At 40.8% G+C, this 15,415-nt stretch overlaps 1 pseudogene; it reads right to left on the bottom strand.

Annotated features, from left to right (window-relative positions):
- Nucleotides 1-12,365: 12,365 nt before the first annotated feature.
- On the bottom strand, nucleotides 12,366-13,305 carry LOC128638016 (spindlin-Z-like; annotated as a pseudogene).
- Nucleotides 13,306-15,415: the final 2,110 nt, after the last annotated feature.

Raw genomic sequence — 15,415 nt, 5'->3', positions numbered from 1 at the left:
TGGGTCTTCTTCTGGACATTTCCTAACCTGACAGTTACCTTATTTAGTTTCATATAGCGCTGCTATTACAAGTTGGCAAACATACGCCTTTTTCGTGCGATATGATTGCATTGAGCTCCATACCGCACACAATCAGATCACTGCTGAGACGTGCTTGTGCACGATTTCCCCATGGACATCAATGGGGAGAACCAGCCAAAAAAAAAAACTAACACCTGCGGTACAGGCTAAAAGGTGTGCAGTACTATACCGATAACACTTGTAATAGCTGTGGTGCTGTTTTAACGCTGAAAATGCCATATTTTCAGCATTACAAGTAGCAATGCAAAACGTGTAATCTAGCTGAATGTGAATAAATGTGATAAAAATGAATATTGAGTAGGTGATCCTTAATTCCTCAAAAGAGAAAAAGAGAGAAAAAAAATACAAAATAGTGTGATATTGTTTAACAGTGTTAAAATAAATCTTTCGTGTACAAATGGCTACTCACATATGCCTGAGCTATCATCAGCTCAGTTGTAAAGGCAGTCCTGAGTATAAAGCTGCCAGGATCAGTTATATCTGTGCATGTTTCACAATCTCCCGAATCTCCAAGGAAAGAAAAAAGTAACAATAGTGTGATATTGTTAAATGCCCACTTGAATAAAATCAATACCTGAAATATTACTCACACTCTGTGGGAGCTGTTTCTAAGCTCCACTTTAAATGCAGACCTGAATTTTCTAGAAAAAAAAAAAAAAGAAAAAAAAAATTAATACAAATAAAAAAACATCATAGGGATATGTTGGACTATAAAGAAAGAAAGGAAAGGACTTACAAAAAGGAACAAAATAAAGAAAAGGGTGAACACACTGATACGTCTAAAAATAAAGGGAAATATAACCAAAAGGAATTCCCTAAAACTAGATTTAATAAACCTTCAAAGAATAGATATTATAATAGGGAAGGGGAAAATAAAGATGATCCAAGATACCATATTAGGGAAGAGAAAAATAATACTATAAGAGACCTGAAAGGAAAGAGAAATATGAATGGAAAACTACAGATAATAGGAGACACAGGAATGTCAATGAGAACAGTACTCATAGAGAGAATAATTACACCTTTGAAAGTGAAAATAGATTCCAACCCCTTAGTGACCTACATGATGAGGAAGTTTTTTTAGGACCAGGAAAGAGGAAATATGCACCAGACCTAGATATTTTTTTCAAAAAGGAGGGAAATAGAAGAAAGAGAGAATGGAAGGGTAAACATACAAACAAGGGAAAGATGGTAATAAAAACCACTCAGGAAGAATATATATCAAATGAGAACCTAATTAAAAAAGGGGTTTTAAATTTATCAAAAAAGAATATAACTAATAGCAAAGCAGATGTACTGAGTAGAGGATTGAAGTTTGCACCTAGTCAAAAATTGAACAAATTTGAAACTTATATTGGGGTACAAAAATTCATTAGAAACTTATCTCTTAAGAAATACTTTGCTCTTAATCCAATTGAAAGAGAGATAAACGCAACCATTAAAGAAACACAGGAACAAGATTTTTCTCATACCACTTTAAAAACCAAATCCCTATTCAATCCCACACATTGTAAATCAGCACCAATGGAAATATTCCTGGAATAAGTTGAAAGAGACCTACGAAATATGAAGGGAAATTATAATTGTAATCTAAACAAAGCAGAGCAAAGAGCCTTAGAAGAATTAAAAGGGGACAATACTATAGTGATCAAGATGGTGGATAAGGGAGGGGGTGTGGTTATAATGGAAAAATAAAAATACTTTAGAGAATGTGAGAAAGTTTTAAAAGATGAAAAAACGTAAATAAAATTGACCAATAATCTTTTGACTAAGTTTAAAACAAAACTAGAATTGTATCTCCAAAAAGGAAGGGATTCTGAACAAACAGGAATATAACTGCATTAATATTAAATTCCCAAAAATAGCAAAATGTTATATTCTGCCTAAATTACATAAAGACAGGGAAAACCCACCTGGAAGGCCGATTGTATCCGGTATAAAATCTCTGACCAGTGAGCTATCTAAATATATAGATATGTTATTTAGTGATGTCCCGAACTGTTCGCCCGCGAACGGTTCACAGCGAACATAGCTTGTTCGCGTTTGTGGGCGAACACATGGCGATGTTCGATCCGCCCCTATGTGTCATCATTGTGGAAACTTTGACCCTTTATGTCACAGCCGCCTGACACATTAGAGCCAATCAACATCAGACACTCCCTCACAGACCCTCCCAGCTACTCGGAATCCGCCATTTTAGACTCATAACGACCTTGCTTTCTTAATGAGATGACGTGTTGTGTTTTTGCTCCTGACATTAATAGTAAAAACATAGCTAGGCTAGTGTATTTACAGTCCAGAAGGACTCCACTCATCTCTGCTGCAAGCACAGCACCCCAAAAAGCCCTTTTTAGGGCTATACTTCGTGCCATTTTTTTTTTTTTTTTTTTTTTTTTTTTTTATTAGCATTTGCTTGGCTTTCAGGCTGTGTGTTTAAGGCTCACAGCATATGCTGTGACTACTGCCACCACTGATATCTCGCTAACATCATTAGTTTAAATTTAACTAACCAAAAAATTGAATTACTTTTCTAGTGTAATTTTTTTTCATTTTCTATCAGGCCAGTGTCACACAGCATATACTCTGGTTCATTGCTCTGTGCCAGCCAGCAGCCACCAGTGTTAATATCCGTTTATAGCATTATTTTAAATTTAAAATAAATAAATATATATATATTTTGCTAGTGTAATTTAATTACATTTACTATCAGGCCTGTGTCTGTCAGGCTCACTCAGCATTAATATACCTCATTTTTTTCAGTCTTTTGGTTAATTGGTCTGTGCCAGGCAGCCACCCAGCACTCATATCTATTCTTCTTCACCTTAATTTTAATATATATAAAAAAAGTTTAAATTTGTTTGCTAGTGTAATCTAATATAATTTTCTATCCGGCCTGTGTGTTTTGCTGACATACAGAGCCTACTGTGTTTACTTGCTGCCCTCCCTAGTCTATGAGCCACGACTCATATGTGTTTAACCTTTTTTTAATTTCTCCCCCCCAAAAAATAATTTCAATCATTTTTCTAGTGTAATCTAATAGTATTTTCTATCAGGTGTGTGTGTATCTGACTTACAGAGCCTACTGTTTTTAATAGCTGCCCTTCCAAGGCTATCAGCCACGACTCATATGTATGTGCTTAACCTTTTTCTTTAAATTGCCAAAAAAAGTCTTTAAATCATTATGCTAGTGTAATCTAATTGTATTTTCTATCAGGCCTGTGTCTGACTGTCTATCTGAATTACACAGCATACTGTTGTTAATTGCTGCCCTACGTAGCAGCCAGCCAGTGCGACCACTCATAGAGTCATATGTGCATTGCACTTAACATAATTTTAATATTAAAATCTAAAATTTTAAAATATTTTGCTAGTGTAATCTAACTTAATTTTCTATCAAGGCTGTGTTTTTGTCACTTACACAGCATACTGTGTTAAATTGTTGCCCTACCTACCATCCACGACTCATATCTGCCAGCCTGTGTGCCAGGCCCAATTAGCCAATTAGTGGCACCAATCACAATTCTTGTAACAGTATATAAAAAAATAAAAATCATAATTTTTTGGACTGCAAATATTCAGTCTCCTAGTGCCATTGAATTGCATTTACCTCCTGCCTGCCACTGCCAGCCTTTTGTGCCAGGCCGTCTAGCCAACTATTTACACCAATCATAATTGTTGTCACAGACAGTATAGTTACTAATTAAAATTAAAAAAAAATTTGATTGTTGATCTTAATCCTCAGTTTGCTCGTGCCCTAGAATTGCACTTTTCTACTGCCTTCCAAGCCTGTGTGCCAGGCCTACTTGAAAAATATTTACACCAATCATATTTGTTGTGACAGTATTCTTAATAATTAAAAATTAAAATTGTTGGTAATAGTTGTTGAGAATCCTCAGTTTGCTGGTGCCAGTGAATAGCACTTTCCTCCTGCCTTGCAGCCTGCTGTGTGCCCGGCCCACCTAGCCAATTATTGCCAGCAATCATATTCCTTTTAACAGTATTGCAAAAATTGTCAATCATCACAGTTTTGACTGTCAGTAATCAGTCTCCTAGTGTCCTTGAATTTCATCTACCTCCTGCCTGCCAGCCTTTTGTGCCAGGCCGTCTTGCCAACTATTTACATCAATCATAATTGTTGTCACAGTATAGTTACTAATTAAAATTAAAAAATTCTTGATTGTTGATGATCTTAATCCTCAGTTTGCTCGTGCCCTAGAATTGCACTTTTTTACTTCCTTGCAAGACTGTGTGCCAGGCCTACTTGAAAAATATTTACACCAATCATATTTGTTGTGACAGTATTCTTAATAATTAAAAATTAAAATTTTTGTTAATAGTTGTTGTGAATCCTCAGTTTGCTGGTGCCATTGAATAGCACTTTCCTGCTGCCTTGCAGCCTGCTGTGAGCCAGGCCCACCTAGCCAATTGTTGCCAGCAATCATATTTCTTTTAACAGTATTGCAAAAATTGTCAATCATCACTGTTTTGACTGTCAGTAATCAGTCTCCTAGTGTCCATGAATTGCATCTACCTCCTGCCTGCCAGCCTTTTGTGCCAGGCCGTCTTGCCAACTATTTACACCAATCATAATTTTTTGTCACAGTATAGTTACTAATTAAAATTAAAAAATTCTTGATTGTTGATGATTTTAATCCTCAGTTTGCTTGTGCCCTAGAATTGCACTTTTCTTCTGCCTTCCAAGCCTGTGTGCCAGGCCTACTTGAAAAATATTTACACCAAGAATATTTGTTGTCACAGTATTCTTAGTAATTAAAAATTAAAATTTTTGTTAATAGTTGTTGTGAATCCTCAGTTTGCTGGTGCCAGTGAATAGCACTTTCCTCCTGCCTTGCAGCCTGCTGTGTGCCCGGCCCACCTAGCCAATTATTGCCAGCAATCATATTTCTTTTAACAGTATTGCAAAAATTGTCAATCATCACTGTTTTGACTGTCAGTAATCAGTCTCCTAGTGTCCTTGAATTGCAATTACCTCCTGCCTGCCAGCCTTTTGTGCCAGGCCATCTTGCCAACTATTTACACCAATCATAATTGTTGTCACAGTATAGTTACTAATTCAAATTAAAAAATTATTGATTGTTGATGATCTTAATCCTCAGTTTGCTCGTGCCCTAGAAATGCACTTTTTTACTTCCTTGCAAGACTGTGTGCCAGGCCTACTTGAAAAATATTTACACCAATCATATTTGTTGTGACAGTATTCTTAATAATGAAAAATTAAAAATTTTGTTAATAGTTGTTGTGAATCCTCAGTTTGCTGGTGCCATTGAGTAGCACTTTCCTGCTGCCTTGCAGCCTGCTGTGAGCCAGGCCCACCTAGCCATTTGTTGCCAGCAATCATATTTTTTTTAACAGTATTGCAAAAATTGTCAATCATCACTGTTTTGACTGTCAGTCTCCTAGTGTCCTTGAATTGCATTTACCTCCTGCCTGCCAGCCTTTTGTGCCAGGCCATCTTGCCAACTATTTACACCAATCATAATTGTTGACTACAGTATAGTTACTAATTAATATTAAAAAAAATTTGATTGTTGATCTTAATCCTCAGTTTGCTCGTGCCATTGAATTGCACTTTTCTACTGCCTGCCAGCCTGTGTGCCAGGCCCAACTATCCAATTAGTGCCAGCAATCATATTTCTTTTAACAGTATTGCAAAATTTGTCAATCATCACTGCTTTGCCTGTCAATCTGCAGTCTACTAGTGCCCTTGAATTGCATTTTCCCCCTGCCTGCCTGCCTTTGTGCCAGTCCCAACTAGCCAATTAGTGCCACCACTCATATTTATTGTAACAGGATTGGAATTTTTGTTAATCATAACTGTTTTGACTGTGATTCTTCAGTCTCCTAGTGCCATTGAATTGCAGTTTCCTTTCTCCCAGCGTGTGTGCCAGGCAGGCCCATTTGCCAACTAGTGCCAAACAATCATATTTGTTGCCACAGTACTTTTAATATTTTAAAAAATTAACAATTTGTGATTTTTAAAACATCTGTCTTTTTTGTTGTTGTCAGTCTCACAGCGTATACTGTGCCCACTTTCACAGTGCCACCACTCAATTGGTGTTATAATATTGTTAGTGTCCATTTAAAAAAAATTGACAGGCAGAGGCAGGCCACCCCGCAGGTTCTGTGGTCGTGGTGCTGTGATTCCTTTAGACCCTACAAATATGCACATTGTTCAGACGCCGGGTGCCAGGTGGGATGCAAAAACATCTGAGGAGGACCTAGTTTAATGGCTAACACAGGACACCCAATCTTCTTCAGCTTCCGCTGCTAGTCCTCCTAACCTTGATGCACCATCTAAGTCCAGCTGTGGTTTGGGCAGGTCTCAAGTGACCAGTGCCACTCCCCCGCCTGTCACCACCACCAACACAAGCACCACAGCCACTTCACTTGATCTGTCACAGGAGTTATTGACACATCATTTGGAAGAAATGAGTGATGCGCAACCATCATTGACAGAGGATGTAGATAATAGTGATCAGTCTCAGTCAGGCAGCATTACCGACATGGAGGTACGGTGTGATGATGATGATGATGTTGTACCCACTGCTGCTTCCTTTCTTGATGTTTCAGATACAAGTGAAGTGGTTGATGATGATGTGTCGGTGGATTTCACGTGGGTGCCTGCTAGAAGAGAAGAAGAAGAGGGGAAAAGTTCAGATGGGGAGACAGAGAGGAGGAGGAGACAATTTGGAAGCACGGGGAGGTCATCTCAAGGAGCTAGTGGCACAGTCAGACAGCATGCATCGTCACCAGGGGTCAGCCAGACAGCCTGCCGACGCCCATCAATGCATGCTGTTGCCACCACCAGAATGCCGTCATCGCAGAGCTCAGCAGTGTGGCATTTTTTTTGTGTGTCTGCCTCTGACAACAGCGATGCCATTTGCAACCTGTGCCAAAAGAAACTGAGGCGTGGGATGTCCAACAGCCACCTAGGTACAACTGCTTTGTGAAGGCACATGGTCTCCCATCACAAAGGTCGATGGGAAGAACACATGAGTAGAAGCAGCACACAAAGTGAAAGCCGACCTCCTCCTCCTGCTCCATCATCTTCAGCCACGTCAACCAGTGCTGTCCTCCTTGCCCCCTCTCAACCATCCTCCACTCAGTCTCTCTTACGTAGCAGTTCCTGGTCATCTGCCCACAGTCAGGTATCTGTCAAGGACATGTTTGAGCGTAAGAAGCCAATTTCTCAAAGTCACCCCCTTGCCCGGCGTCTGACAGCTGGCTTGTCTGAACTCTTAGCCTGCCAGCTTTTACCATACAAGCTGGTGGAGTCTGATGCTTTCAAAAAATTTGTATCTATTGGGACACCGCAGTGGAAGGTACCTGGCAGAAATTTCTTTTCACAAAAGGCAATCCCAAACCTGTACTCTGTTGTGAGAAAGGAAGTTATGGCATGTCTGGCACACAGCGTTGGGGCAAGGGTCCATATGACCACGGATAGCTGGTCTGCAAAGCATGGTCAGGGCAGGTATATCACCTACACTGCGCATTGGGTAAACCTGCTGACTTCTGACAAGCATGGAATGCGTGGCTCTGCAGAAGAGTTGGTGACACCGCGATGACTTGCAGGCAGGCCTGATGCTACCTCCTCTACTCCTCCTACTCCATCCTCTTCCATAACCTCTTCCTCAGCTGAGTCCTCTTCAACTTCTGCGTCTTGCTCCACATCTATGGCACCCCCCAGCTCCCCAGGTACTATGCTACATCCCGGGTACGGCATTGTCACGCCGTCTTGGGGTTGACTTGCCTGAAAGCGGAGAGTCACACCGCACCAGCACTCCTGACCGCCCTGAACGCACAGGTGGATCAATGGCTGACCCCGCACTAACTGGAGATTGGCAAGGTTGTTTCTGACAATGGAAGTAATTTGGTAGCGGCATTGAAACTGGGCAAGTTGACACATGTGCCGTGCATGGCACATGTGTGTAATCTAATTGTACAACGATTTGTCCATAAGTACCCAGGCTTACCGGACGTCCTGAAGCAGGCCAGGAAGGTGTGTGGCCATTTCAGGCGTTCCTACACGGCCATGGCGCACTTGTCCGATATGCAGGGTCGAAACAACCTGCCAGTGAGGCGCTTGATTTGCGACAGCCCGACACGGTGGAATTCAACACTCCTAATGTTTGACCGCCTGCTCCAACAAGAAAAAGCTGTTAATGAGTATTTGTATGACCGGGGTGCTAGGACAGCCTCTGGGGAGCTGGGGATATTTTTTCCAAATTACTGGACGCTCATGCGCAATGCCTGTAGGCTCATGCGTCCTTTTGAGGAGGTGACAAACCTTGTCAGTCGCACCGAAGGCACCATCAGCGACATCATACCATTTGTTTTCTTCCTGGAGCGTGCCCTGCGAAGAGTGCTGGATCAGGCAGTAGATGAGCGTGAAGAGGAAGCGGGAGAGTTGTGGTGTCCATCACCCCCACAAACAGCCGAATCAGCATCACTTGCTGGACCTGCGGCAACGCAGGAAGAGGATTGTGAGGAAGAGGAGTCAGAGGAGGAATGTGGCTTTGAGGAGGAGGAGGAGGAAGACCGAAAACAACAGTCATCCCAGGGTGCTCGTTGTTGTCACCTCTCTGGTACCCGTGGTGTTGTACGTGGCTGGGGGGAAGAAGATACCATCAGTGAGATCAGTGAGGAGGAGGAACGGGACATGATTAGCTCGGCATCCAACCTTGTTCAAATGGGTTCTTTCATGCTGTCGTGCCTGTTGAGGGACCCTCGTATAAAAAAGCTGAAGGAGAACGACCTGTACTGGGTGTCCACGCTCCTCGACCCCTCGTATAAGCATAAAGTGCCTGAAATGTTACCAAATTCCCACAAGTCGGAAAGGATGGAGCATTTTCATAATAAATTAAAAACTATGCTTTACACAGCGTATAAGGGTGATGTCACAGCACCACGGGAATGTAACAGGGGAAGAGATTAAATTGATCCTCCTCCTCCCACGACCATGGCGGCAAGGACCAGACGCTTTCCTGATGTCTTGTTGATGGAGGACATGCGTACCATTTTAACTCCCATGCACCATCAGAGCCTTTTGGGATCCAGCCTTAGAGAAAGACTCAACCGACAGGTAGCAGACTACCTAGCTTTAACTGCGGATCTCGACACTCTCAGGAGCGATGGACCCCTTGACTACTGGGTGTGCAGGCTGGACTTGTGGCCTGAGCTAACCCAAATTGCAATGGAACTTCTGGCCTTCCCCAGCTTCAAGTGTCCTGTCCGAAAGGACTTTCAGTGCAGCAGGAGGTTTTGTCACTGAGAAGAGAAGTCGCCTAGGTCAAAAAAGCCTTGACTATCTCACTTTTATAAAAATGAATGAGGGGTGGATCCCGAAGGGACTGATATTGGGCGATACATTTGAATAAAAAAGGCCTGATGATGAGATGAGCTGGCTTGGGCTACAACTGGTACACAGGCTGGCCTTTTTTTTGGTTATAAAGCCGGAGGACTTGCTTGACTTATCCGCCAACAACTAGTGTTCAAGCCACAAGCTTTTAGGGCACTTTTTAAATTTTTTACAAACATCAATTTTTCTGGCCTCTGCTACAGCAGTTGCTACAACAATACCCAATTTTTTAAGTCATTTGTACATTCCTAATTTTTCTGGCCTCTGCTGCAGCTCTGTGGGTACAAAACTCAAATAAAAAAAATAAGGCACATAACACTAGTGATTAAACTGTTACGAATTGTACAACTTAGCATTAGCAAACCACTCATATCTGGTGGACCATTAAATTGAACGCAAAATGCCACAAATTTGAAGGAGGAGGACCGACCAAGCATCTTTATCCGTCTCTTGGTTGCTCTAAATTATCTCCGTGTTCCATCTATGCCATACCTGTACTCTATTGTGCAAAAGGGTGGCATATGTGGTGTTTCATGCTGTTGTGCCTGTTGCGGGTCGTGGCCCATGGTATAAAAAGGCTGAAGGAGAACGACCTGTAATGGGTGGCCCATCAAATTTTTAGAAAAATGTTCCTGGTTCCTCTCAATTATCTCTGGGTTTCTAAAATGGATGCCATACCTGTACTCGCTTGTGCAAAAGGATGGCATATGTGGTGGTGTTTCCTGCAGTAGTTTCTGTTGAGGGTGCTGGACCCTCTTATAAAAAAGCTGAAGGAGAACGACCTGGAGTGGGAGTCCAAGCATGGTTTTTGGGGCTATTTCACTTTTCAAAAAAATTATCTGTGGGTTTCTAAAATCAATGCAGTACCGGTACTCTATTGTTCAAAAGGATGCCATATGTTCTCTTTCCTGCTGGTATTTTGTTTGAGGGTCCTGGACCCTCTTATAAAAAGGACTAAGGAGAAAGAGGTGTACTGGGTGTCCACTCAATTTTTTTTTCTATTTCACATTTGCCCAAAATTATCTCTGGGTTTGTAAAATCAATGCTGTACCTGTACTCTATTGTTCAAAAGGATGCCATACGTCCTCTTTCCTGCTGGTCTTTTTTTTTAGGGTCCTGGACCCTCTTATAAAAAGGCCGAAGGAGAAAGAAGTGTACTGGGTGTCCATCGAATCATTTGTTTGATTCAAATTCCTGGTTGCAACAAATTATCTCCGGGTTTCTAAAATCAATGCCTTTCCTGTAATCTAATTTTCAAAAGGATGCCATATGTCCTATTTCCTGCTGCTGGTTTTGTGTAGGGTCCTGTAGCCTCTGCTAAAAAAAGGCCTAAGGATAAATAAGTGTACTGGGTGTCTAATCAATCTTTTTTTTAGGTTTCACGATTGCAACAAATTATCCCAGGGTTTCTAAAATCAATGCCTTTCCTGTAATCTAATAGTCACAAGGATGCCATATGTCCTCTTTCATGCTGTTGTTTCTGTTGAGGCTCCGGGAGCCTCTTCTAAAAAGGCCTAAGGATAAAGAAGTGTACTGGGTGTATAATCTATGTTTTTTTAGATTTCACGGTTGCAACTAATGATCTCTGTGTTTCTAAAATCAATGCCTTTCATGTAATCTAATTTTCAAAAGGATGCCATATGTCCTCTTTCATGCTGCTGGTTTTGTGGAGGGTCCTGGAGCCTCTGCTAAAAAGGCCTAAGGATAAAGAAGTGTACTGGGTGTATAATATATGTTTTCTTAGATTTCACGGTTGCAACTAATGATCTCTGTGTTTCTAAAATCAATGCCTTTCCTGTAATCTAATTTTCAAAAGGATGACATATGTCCTCTTTCCTGCTGCTGGTTTTGTGGAGGGTCCTGGAGCCTCTGCTTAAAAAAGACCTAAGGATAAATAAGTGTACTGGGTGTCTAATCAATCTTTTTTTAGATTTCACGGTTGCAACAAATTATCCCAGGGTTTCTAAAATCAATGCCTTTCCTGTAATCTATTAGTCACAAGGATGCCATATGTCCTCTTTCATGCTGTTTTTTCTGTTGAGGCTCCGGGAGCCTCTTCTAAAAAGGCCTAAGGATAAAGAAGTGTACTGGGTGTATAATCTATGTTTTTTTAGATTTTACGGTTGCAACTAATGATCTCTGTGTTTCTAAAATCAATGCCTTTCCTGTAATCTAATTTTCAAAAGGATGCCATATGTCCTCTTTTTTTTTTGCTGAATAATCGTTTTTACTGGGATGGGAAAAAAAAATGGAAATAAGTTGTCAATTGTTGTACTTTAACAAGATTTCTGACAAAACAGGTACAAAAAGTAACAAAATATTATGAATCAGAAAGTTGTAACAAGAGGGACCAAAGAAAAAAAAAGACCCTACATCACTGGGCAGCTGGATAACTGAACTGCAGCACCACACTCCCCACATTATAAGACATAAGTAACACTGGGAAAAATACTTTTACTTGAAATACATACTGATAACTATGTTAAAGTAGTTAGATATACCAAACTGGACTTGTATTGATGAGGAATGAGTGCTTAAGAAATACAACAATTACATTTTTATAACCTTTTTTTCCCCCCACTTTGAAAATTTACAGAATTCGCCCAGTTTGTCTCTTGCATCCATGCTTCTTTTGTTTGAATTCACCACTACTAGATCAGTTTCCTTCTAAAGGATAAATTCCATTATGCAAAATGAGTTGTAATTCACAGAACGTGGTTTGTTTCCTTTTGATGTGGAAATTTATTTTTTTGTTCTTAGTAACAAAACTGCGTTACTTCCTTTAAGGGGTTGCGGGCTTGCCTGGAATCTGAAATGTCACATAATTGGACAGAAGTGGACAGGTTTGTCTACATATTTTACATTTAATAAATCCACTTGTTTGGCAATAAGTCAAATATTACATCTACGATGTCTTCACCAAATCGTAGACATAAATATGGAAATCGTCATCAAATTTTATGCAATAAACAGAGGGTTTGGCTTCCACTTGGTGTATTACCATGCCAGTCCTTTTTGAGCCATCTTCTTTGGCATACTCCACTTGCTTTCCTACAAGGCTGTCCACAACTTCTCCTGGTTCTCTTTCTGCTGGAGGGGAATCATTAGAGTCTGGCATGATGCGGAGATCTCCTTCTTTGTAGTCATCTAATAGCTGATACATATATAAAACTGGGTCCTTCTCGTAGGTTATATAAAACCATGTGTTCATTATGGGAGCTCTTGCTAAGACCATTCTCTCCACTCATCCTTAGAACCATCTTCTGTTTCAAACATGTGTTCAACAGCTTTACCAATCATTGAGTCTGCCAAGTGAGCATCACTAATTCGAGATGAAGCAACTCTATCTGGAAGAACTTCAAGAGCAGACACTCGCTCGTCCTTGTGGAGTTCTAGTCCATAGACACAATCAAATCCATCATATTTAATAAGATAAAGGGATGGGTTGACTGGCACTTGATCCAATACAGTTCCTTTGCATTCTGTTATTGGGCCACTACCTTCTTTCCAACCATGCTGTATTCTGCAACCTACAATATTCCTCCGGGCTGGGAAATTGGTTTGCTTGGACCAACATTATTTCGATGCTTCTTGTGAGAAGTCCTTTTTTTCATCATACTGGCAGACACACCTGCATGTGCTGCATCACCTCTGTCTCTCTGACCTGCTGCCTTTCCGAATGGGGTCTTCATTCATCTGTGTATAAAAGGGCAGCAAAGCTGCCAAACTAGGGTAAAAATCCTATTCCTCCAATTTCCCTTTTTTGTTCCAGTCTATACAAAGAAACTGTGTCCTTTTAGTCCACCATCCAAGCAAGATTTCTGTGTTTCAATCCACAGCAAGTGGTTCCGATGTAAGGCTAATCCAACCTGAAGAGTGCTGCATAGACGTAACATTCAGGTTACTACACAGTCCCTCCAGTCCTTGCGATTTGTTTCAGCACTCTGTCTCAATGATATATTTTTTTTTTTAGTGTCCTAACCTCCTCCCTTTTTTCTGCCTGCCTTATCCGTCATAGGTTTTGTCGGCAGCACTAACAGCAACTCCCGCCTCAAGCTCTCCTGCTGAACTTCCAGACCCGGCCCATACCCTCACATTCCAGTTCCTCATTTTCCTTCGTCTTTGGAAACCCTCCCCCCACTACATTTCCTCTGCCAGATCCATATGTCCTCTTTCATGCTGCTGGTTTTGTGGAGGGTCCTGGAGCCTCTGCTAAAAAGGCCTAAGGATAAAGAAGTGTACTGGGTGTATAATCTAAGTTTTTTTTTTATTTCACGGTTGCAACTAATGATCTCTGTGTTTCTAAAATCAATGCCTTTCCAGAAATCTATTTTTCTAAAGGATGCCATATGTCCTCTTTCCTGCTGCTGGTTTTGTTGAGGGTCCTGGAGCCTCTGCTAATAAGGCCTAAGGATAAATAAGTGTACTGGGTGTCTAATCCAGTTTTTTTTAGATTTCCCGGTTGCAACAAATTATCTCTGGGTTTCTCAAATCAATGCCTTTAATGTAATCTATTGTTCAAAAGGATGCCATATGTCCTCTTTCCTTTTTTTTTTTTTTTCTCTCGGTATTTTTGTTTATTTTAGAAAATGAAATGCACTTATAGGTTCACTAAGATTATGACTTTGCACACTGCCATTTTCCATGCAGCATTTTGACATGTCGTGTGATATGACTAGAAGATTGAATAATGGTATGTTTTGAATCTGCTGAGCATAATAATAAAAAAAAAATTTAATTTAACTTGAGTTAATAACTGAAGCATGACTTCAGGAGTCAGGTGTGGTCGTAGGTAGTGGTTGTTAGCAGATTATTTTTATTGCAAATTGCAATTGCCACAGCGTGCATAAAATGTGCGTCACTAGTCCAAATCTTACCTTTTTTTTTCAATCAGGGGTGTCCAGCGCCATATTGGAAAGGCAAAAAACAGGTCTCCGTACCCGTTGATATAAGGGGTGACTAGTGCTTTTACCAGGCTCCTCTTGGATAGCCCCAGAAAGTGTGACTATGAATCCCAAAAAGAAAATTAAATTAAGGTTGAAAACTAACTCCAAAGTAACTTGTAAGACCTGGAGCTCCTCAAACACACGTCCTACCGCAACAGCTATAGGCTCCGCCCCCCCAAATCTTACCTTTTTAATGCCAATTGATATTGCCACAGCTGGAACAACAGTAAATAACATGTGCGTCACCACAGTCTCCGAAGCTGTTGTCGGATGTATACAAAAACACTGATAAAGTATTCCTTTCAGGGCGCAAAGAGATGGCTACCGGAATACTCCAGGAACTTCCCAAGAGTCGCTGTCTTGTGTTTCTGGTGATGTTGGAGACATCTGGGTAGTGTATAGGGAGGCCCAAAATCCTCTCCATCTCTGTGCACCATAGGACAGGACGTCCTTGTCATCCATAAGCACATGAAATTGCTTGCATTTTCCTTGGTTCAAGAAGTTCAGTTTTTGTGGTGATAGTACATAATTAAATAAACTTTGGTTTCCTACCATACTCAAGACAATCTTGTAGTTCAAGCTTCGGACTTGCTGTGTGAAACAGTGGCCTGTCCATACCAGGAAGATGATTTAGACAGAAGTAACGGGCTCTGATTGCAGGTGACACATGTTTATCGTCAATCATCAAAGGGGTTGCGTGCAGAATATGGCTGATGGCCCCTTATTCACATGTTTGTCCAGAGCCACAACATTTGCAAACAGCCAGAAGAAAGGTCGGTTCTCACCAGCCTTAAGTTGAGCTTCAATTACCAAATGCTGATATTCAAAAAATAGACAAACAGTGCCTTAAAAAACACATTTGCAATATGGATTCACCAGAGCAAGGTCATTGCAAGTACTTCCCATGATAACAAAATTAAAATACCACAACTCCACAATCTTCCCCTTCACATTATTATTGTCACACTACATTGTACTCCTATGCCCACCTCCCTGCTCCTGTTTTTGT

This window comes from Bombina bombina, chromosome 8 (genome assembly GCF_027579735.1).
Source record: "Bombina bombina isolate aBomBom1 chromosome 8, aBomBom1.pri, whole genome shotgun sequence".
Taxonomy (NCBI): domain Eukaryota; kingdom Metazoa; phylum Chordata; class Amphibia; order Anura; family Bombinatoridae; genus Bombina; species Bombina bombina.
Note: the sequence above shows the minus strand (reverse complement) of the source record. Positions and strands in the feature narration are given on the sequence as shown.